Source organism: Micropterus salmoides, unplaced genomic scaffold (assembly GCF_014851395.1).
Source record: "Micropterus salmoides isolate LMB-PRFRI ecotype aquatic unplaced genomic scaffold, ASM1485139v1 Ms_hic_scaffold_5, whole genome shotgun sequence".
Lineage (NCBI taxonomy): Eukaryota > Metazoa > Chordata > Actinopteri > Centrarchiformes > Centrarchidae > Micropterus > Micropterus salmoides.
Window position 1 is genome coordinate 12,642,481 of NW_024044237.1, and position 7,500 is coordinate 12,649,980.

The 7,500-nt window shown below is 46.2% G+C and overlaps 1 protein-coding gene across 2 annotated transcripts in view; it reads left to right on the plus strand.

Annotated features, from left to right (window-relative positions):
- The window catches only part of ebf1a (EBF transcription factor 1a), a 55,025-nt gene that overhangs the window by 7,092 nt on the left and 40,433 nt on the right, over nt 1-7,500 (plus strand). The window lies entirely within an intron of this gene.

Below are 7,500 nucleotides of genomic sequence, written 5' to 3' on the forward strand. Positions count from 1 at the left end.
ATTAACATTTAGGGTTACAGCTATAGCCTGGTGTGTGTGTGTGTGTGTGTTTCTGTGTATAAATCTCACTCTGGGCCGAGTGTGGTACTGAAGCTTGACTGCCGCTTTTGACACTCCTGCACCCACACACTCTTTCTTTGAGTGTACACCTTTCTCCTGCCATCATAAACTACCTCTGACCGATGCAGCAGCTCGGCTGATTTACGGTCAGCCGGAAAAAAAAAAGAGAGAGAGAAAGAAAAGAGAAAGAAAAGCCCTGTAGATTTACAGTCCGGCCTGTGCTGTGTGAATTTGTAGTGCGCACGTGTGGACATACAGTGTGAGGGAGACTATTTGTTTATTCTTGAGCAGTTGCTGGAGCATGGCGATTGAGGGCTGCTCGGTTCAGGACAGAATGAAAGTAAAATGTACATGCTGAAGTGATTTTTTTCATCAAGTGTCACCTTTTCTGAGTGCATTTTTATAACCTGTCCAAACAACTGCACTATCAGGTAAAAATAAGTGCCTCGTGGGTTATTGAGGTTTTATGTCTGATTTGAATTTGTCACATTTGAGTGTATTTGTATGAGTGTTAATGAGGCAGTGACCTGTGCTATCTGATGAACACAGCTGTCCTGTTCTTGCTGCTGCTGTCAAAAGCTACTCCTTACCTGTGTATGTATGTGTGTGTATCTATGTGTGTGAGTTTGTGTGTGTTCGCCACCCTTGTTCCGCTCCAGTGAAGCGGAAGGCCTCACCTCAGCGCTCCCTGAGACAGCTGCACCCCACCACGTGGCCTCAGACAACACGCCTGCCCATCACTCTGTGCCATATTTCTGATTTTTGTTTTCATGTGTGCGTACTTGTTGAATTTCTCATCTGTGCTCTCTGTTGCGCTGTGTTTACTGGGCGCCATCCTGGCTCGCTACAGCTAAACTTTCCTTTCAGTTTGCCGCAGTTTGAGCCGAGCCACCTTGGTGAAACAGGCTGAACTCTGCTGTGAACAGCTTTCCCACACTGAGCATGTGTTGCGGTCGCTCGCTGGCGGTATTCCCCTGACGCCCAATGGCTCAGGTGTGAGGGCAGCATTAACGAACAACAAATTAGAACAGGGGGAGGGAAAACAACAGCAATATCTCTGCTTTCCTCTCCAGCGAGCACTCTTTCTGGGCAGGAAAATAGGTCAGGTGAGAGGAGAGCGATTGGGGGGGTTGGCTTGTTTTAAAGGGAGGACTGAAGGGGAATAAGGAGAGGAGGGTTCATACGTTTGCTCATTTAGTACCAATATATTCTTGGCAATTGTAATAATCAGGGATTCATAAACAAACAAACAACTGTGAGGGTGAAACTGACTCAATTACCAAGAGTTCCCCTCCTTCAAATTCATAAAGAAATACCATCAGCAGCCCGTCTCCACCCTTGAAGTTATTTAGTTCGTTAAATAAGGGCTCGTTAGCCCTCTGCTGTTTCGCAGAGATGATTAGATTTTACAGCCCTAATTAGCTGGGCTAGCTCTAACTCTTCTGGAAGAGTAATGGGTCTGATTGCCTAATTAGCTCTGTCTCGTTAAGATGGGAGAAACAGGCCACTGCAGCAAAACCGCAGGAATGAGGAAAAATAAAGTCAGCTAATGAGTAACTTATTTGATTGTTAGGAGAACAAATCTGGTACAGTGTGGATTGGCAACACTGTGGGTACTGTACTCGCTCACACCCCAGTCTTTATCTCACCTCCTGTTGCAAAGAGAATTTGTTTGGGCTTGAAAGCGTCTACAAGGAGCAACGTGATCCAGATTTTAATTATGAAGCATATTTGTTCAGGCTATGATAGCACAAAGCACATTAACATTTCCTAGATTTTTACTGAAGTCCCCCCACCCCCGACAATATGTCTTCTTTTCATTCTGGTTTAGTATTGTCATGGTTGCAGCGGCATTCAATTTCACAAGTAGCGTTGTCATCTCTGACTGTCTCAGATAGGTTTCAAAAGTCCATCTGATCCAAATAAGTCGAGGCTGAACATGAAGGCAACTCATGCCATATTTTATGTATCTAACCTACGAGGTGGTGAGTTTGGGAAATTCAGCGAGCACTTGGCATGACGTGTTGTGTCCGTGTTTGACACTGGGCAGGGGAAGCAGCTGAAAGGTGAGAAGCTCCTGTGTGCCTCTCAATGTCTTCCCAAGGGGAACATGTGTGGTCTACTTTAGCCTCTTACAGAGGCAGGATAATATGAGGGGAGCCCTTAACCCCCCAACCTCCACTTCCACCTCTCTTTCCATCACTCCTGGTTAGTGTAAGGTTAATCATATGCAGCCACTGCTAGTCATATCATGTGCCTGGATGGGCCTCAAATCACAAACACATTTCCCTCTCACCCGTGTACACCTTTGCTATTCTTCTGTATAGCTTTTCTTACATTTATCTCCCCACAGAACTGTTGTTGTTAATTTACTTGCTGCATCCATTGCAGGCTAATCTCTCATCCTTACGCGCTTTGGGGGTATGACTGTCCCTCCGGCCCTATGTGTCCTCTCTTGCTTCCTACCACCTGTGTCCCGTGGCCCTTTCCTGCCCATCCAGCTCCCCTAGGCCTGCCGCAGGGTGTCCCCCAGGCAGGGACAGCCTCTCTGGAGGGGGGAGAGAAACTCTCTGTGTGACCAGAGATAAGGATCCACTGGATAGCCCTGCACATCCCATGATTCTCGTTTCCAGTCACAGTGCGGGGAGGGCTGGGGTTGAGGGGTGTCGAGTTTACATGCACAGACTATGTTATTTCAGGTTTATGGCTGTTTTTGATTGTGTGCCTGTGTGTGTTTGCATTTGCACACACTCCTGCAGCCCGCCACTGATGTGGCCCATTTCCTTGCATGCGTGTCTGTGCTTGTGTATCCGTGTCGGTGTTGGTTATTTCCCTAGGACTGTGTGTGTGTGTTGATAGAGGCCATTTCCTGGCGAGTGCCTGTGTGTCTTGTGTGAAGAATGTCGGACAGGAAGTGCTCCTCCCGGGGAGGATGATGTCATGGCCGATAGTTTCCTGTTCTGTAAACCAGTGGAACGGACCGACTCTCAGCTTCACAGTGGGTAGTTAGCACTTGTGGACAAGGTTTTGGGTATACCTCTTGCCCGCCTTAGGTCCACGCCTGGTTTGGTTTTACACCGAATCACGAGACACATCTGGAAGGAACAAATAAACTTTGGGGCTAGCAAGGTTCAGAGGATTGTATTTTCCAAGCTAATGCATTCTGCTGCATAGCTTGTTTGTCCCTCTCCCCCTCTTTGTCTCCCTCTGTGGTGGGGAACCCCCTCATTGTTTTGGTTGTTATGTTTGGATGCACTTCCTGGGGTGAGAGGTCAGGTGTTGCCTTGGCTGGGCTAACGTGCGCTAGTGAATAATGTATGTCATTGACTTTATGTCAGCCCTGCCAGCCCCCCAAGCCGAGCCCACCCATGTTTAATTCATCCATCTCATTTATGTGTGTGTGTGTGTGTGTGTTTGTGTGCGTGTGTGTTTGTGTGCGTGTGTGTGTGTGTGTGTGTGCGTGCGTGTGTGTGTGTGTGTGTTTGTGTATGCCTGTGAATATGTGTGTGTGTGTGTGTGTGTGTGTCATTTAGAGGCCCAGTCTGCACCTGTCCAGCCATTAGCCCCCTTCTCATTTGCATTTGATGCTAATGCGGTTTACTGGCAGCGCCTTCCGTCCCCTCAGCTTAGTTTCACTTTCATATCCATGCATGTGTTAGTGAGAAGGAGGAAACACACTTACAGTACACCTATCCTACATTCTTCTGACTGTATCTGCTGATGTGTCTGACGTCTAAATGTATTTTATTCCCTTTCCCATGTCTTGGGTGTGTTTCATTTTATGCAGGTTTATTATTCTCGCTCTTCCAGGTTTTTTTCCCCACAGTTGGTTTTCTGTTGTGTCTCTGACCACATATCACTAGCTTTACATTTCCCCCCAAGACAAAGAGAAGCTAGAAACAGTCATGAGACCTTGAGACAGACAGTATCTCTCTTTTGGTTTTTCTCTATGTGGGAGGAGAGGTCTTCTCAGATTGTGCCTTAAATTTCAGCATGGCCCTTTCTTCTTTAGATGATTTTCGCTTTTTCTCGTTGATGTGATGTTTCTTTTGTGCAGTCTTAAGGGGGCACAGCTGCATTAGACGTTATGGGAGGCTTTGAAAAGGACTGGCCCTGAGCTGGTTGTGGTGTTTGTGCAGGGCTCAGGGGCAAAGAGGCAGAGTTGCTGGCTCATCGATATGCAGCCAGAACTCCCGTCCCTCAGGTGCTGGCTGCCTCACAAATCTGCCTCTTGCACACATAAGAGCACACACACACACACACACACACACACACACACACACACACACACACACACACACAGACAAATATACACAGATGCAGCTCTCCCCCTCATATAAACTCATACGCATATGCAGACGCACGCATGCGCGGTCATAAGAATCCACAGGCATGCAAAAATACAACATACATACACACACATTGACCTGCAGCTCTCTGCATCTGTTTGGTTGTGTTCTTTTTTCCCTGCGTTGGTTTTCCCCCCAGGGTTGCAGGAAAGCGCGGCCCCAGGGGACGGACGGCTGCGCTGATTGACAGCAGGGAGTTTGGAGGTCGAGGAGCCTCTAAAACAGCGCTGCCTTTTTCTCTCTCATCCAAACCTTCGGTGCTCTCACCCCCCAACAACATGGCTCGCTTTCATTTGCGAATGCCTCCCAAAAAAAATTAACGCATCATTCTCAGAGTAAATGTGGGTTTGTTTCCATGATACGAAATGTCAAATTAAGACAAGCTGTTTTTGTTTTGTGGTGAGGAAACAATGAGGAACACACTGGAAATAAGTATTTTTAAGTGTGTGTGTGTGTGTGTGTGTGTGTGTGTGTGTGTGTGTGTGTGTGTGTGTGTGTGTATTGCATTGTTGTGTTTTAATTCTTTCCCCAATAAACTAAACAGAGCTGCTATCATGCTTTATAGGTAGTTAAGCTAATGCTTCCCAGCTGAATAAAGGTAACAAACAGTTTATTGTGGCATATAAACTGTAATTTACAAATGTCATAACAGTGAAAAGTTTTGGATTTCATGACATGAGGAGTTTTTTGGCGAGGGCTACTGTCAATAGTGCTGTTGTAGCTCTATTTTCTCTGCAAACTGCTTTGTCATTATTGCTTGACATTCCCTGCTTGACCTGGCCGCTCTCCTTGGCCCTTCCCTCTGCCTTTGTGTCAGTGTTTGTTCTGTCCCAGAATGAAGGGGTTTGGCCGGCCACAGCTGACCCAAATGAGTAGCGTCCTACTTCTCTGAGAGCTATTTAAAACATTTTTGGTGTTGGAAATTGCAGGATAGAGAGATAGAGATAGTAGGGGGATTTAAATAGATTGAAGATATATTTACCATATGAAAGGTCTCATGTATGATGTGTGTGGCACTGCAAGTGAGGGAAGAGTAATGTTTTCCAGGATTTAGTCCGTGATTCGCCCTAGAAGATGTGCTCAATTTGCTTTTCAAATGAGGCGTGAAGAGCGCGAGCGTGTGCCTCTCGGTGTGATGCTATACATTCGGACGTGCATGGTTATGTGTGTGTGGCAGGAGCAAGGCTTTGTTTTCCCATTGCTCTGATGTGTGTGGACAGTCTAGCGCATGGCCCGCTAAGTGCTCTCTCACAGCCAATGTGTTACATGGCTGCCTGTGATGCTGCTCGTAATTGAATAGACACACCAGCTCCTCTCTGTGAAGGATACTCAGGCCTCCTCTCCCTGCAGGCTGAGCCAGTGTGTCATTGAGCAGTATAGCTTCTAGCCGCCCTGATCTCAGCCTCACTGATGATTCATTGTTTACTGATTATTGCTGCTAAGTGAGAACACAGACTGTACACTTCATGCCAGCGCCATACCCCTCACTCCCCCAACCTGGCGTCTCACTTCCCATCGGCCAGTTTCCGTCCCATCCCCTCTTATGGCGCTTTACCTCAGCGCTGTAGCCCAGGATGTAAGTCCAGGTGTCCAGGATGAGTGCTGGTGACCCGCTGTGCCCGAGCAAGATGTATAGTCTGTTGATTGTTTTCCATCAATCTGTCCAGGAAGAATGGATTGCTGGCCAGGCGCTGTGAGCGGCGCTCTCAGTTTCACACGCCACAATAGAAGGAAAACCTGCACGACATGGGGGAGACAGGGAGGGAGGGATATGGATTGTGATAATGGTGGTGGGACTCAACAACAACACTGGAATAATCCTTTTAATATATTCGGATTATTTTGTGTGCGATTTTCATATTGTTTTTTCTGCAGGATGATTTATAATATTCATTTACAAACATGAAAAAACACTATTTTCACTAACACTATCCATATCATTATTTCCAGATTCAGCCTTTTTTTATATCTTATATATGAGTTTTGTGACATTGAGCTTGACTAATTTAAGCTGTAATGTTAACAGACAAAAGGAAATCTTCAAGGGGGTGTCTCTGCCGTAATTAAACGTAAAGCAGCGACGTCGACATTCAGACAATTATGGTCAAAAGCATAGTTCGATCAAAGGGATGATATATTCTTCCATTCCTAATATATTCTTTTTGCTTTGCATTAATCATCAACAAATGAGACCCAAGCACATGTCAGTGTTCCACTTCAAAAAGCTGAGCTGAATTTAAAGGCCTTTGTTTGTGTTTATGTAACTGATGAGGGGAGACAAAGTAAGGCGTAGGCAATCGACTGAGACACTTTGTTGTTTTACACCGGCTCACCCCCTTTGTGTGTGTGCTGCTAACGTTGTTTGTTTGTTTACCGAGTGTCTTGACCTCGCTGGGAGGAATGTTCACTTGTTTCCTTTTCTTCTGCGTCTCCTTCTGCTTTTGCCTCTCTGATTTCCTCCATCCATGTGTCTCTTTTTTGCTTCATCTCCCTTCCTCTTTCTATCTGCCCCTCTGTCTATGTGTCTTTTTCTTTGGTCCTCCCACTCAAAAACTCCAGATTTAACTCCGAAGGTTTTTTGGTTAATCACACTTGGAATCTTCCCCGCGTTTGAACGCTCTTCCTCGGCAGCGCATTCTTCCTCGATCTCTGCGTGCGGCGCAGGAGAGAGTCACGCTAATTATCCCAGTTATTGGCTCCTCCAACACAGAGGCTGTGATTTACATGGGGTGACATTCAGTTCAAACGTGCAGACCTTTGCAACCTTTTTCTGGAAAACAATTAAGAGCGCTGCTTTCTCCACTGCCTCCCTCCTGTACCCTCTTTTTCTCTTGCTACACCACTCCCTCGCTCTCTTCCTCTGGCTATTGTCTTCACACAAACAGAGAAGATTTACTGCCAGAAGACTGAGGGGTGTGCAAGGAGGTGAAATTGTTGGTGTGTTTTCTGTTGTGAGTGATTACTTGCATGTTAATTAAGAGTTATTCTTTGTGGTAGAGAGGGGTTTGGAGTGAAGCTGACATGGTGAAGGTATTAACTTTGCTTTTGCAGGAGTGTAGCTGACGGTAGTCCTTAAATTGTGTCCCATTTG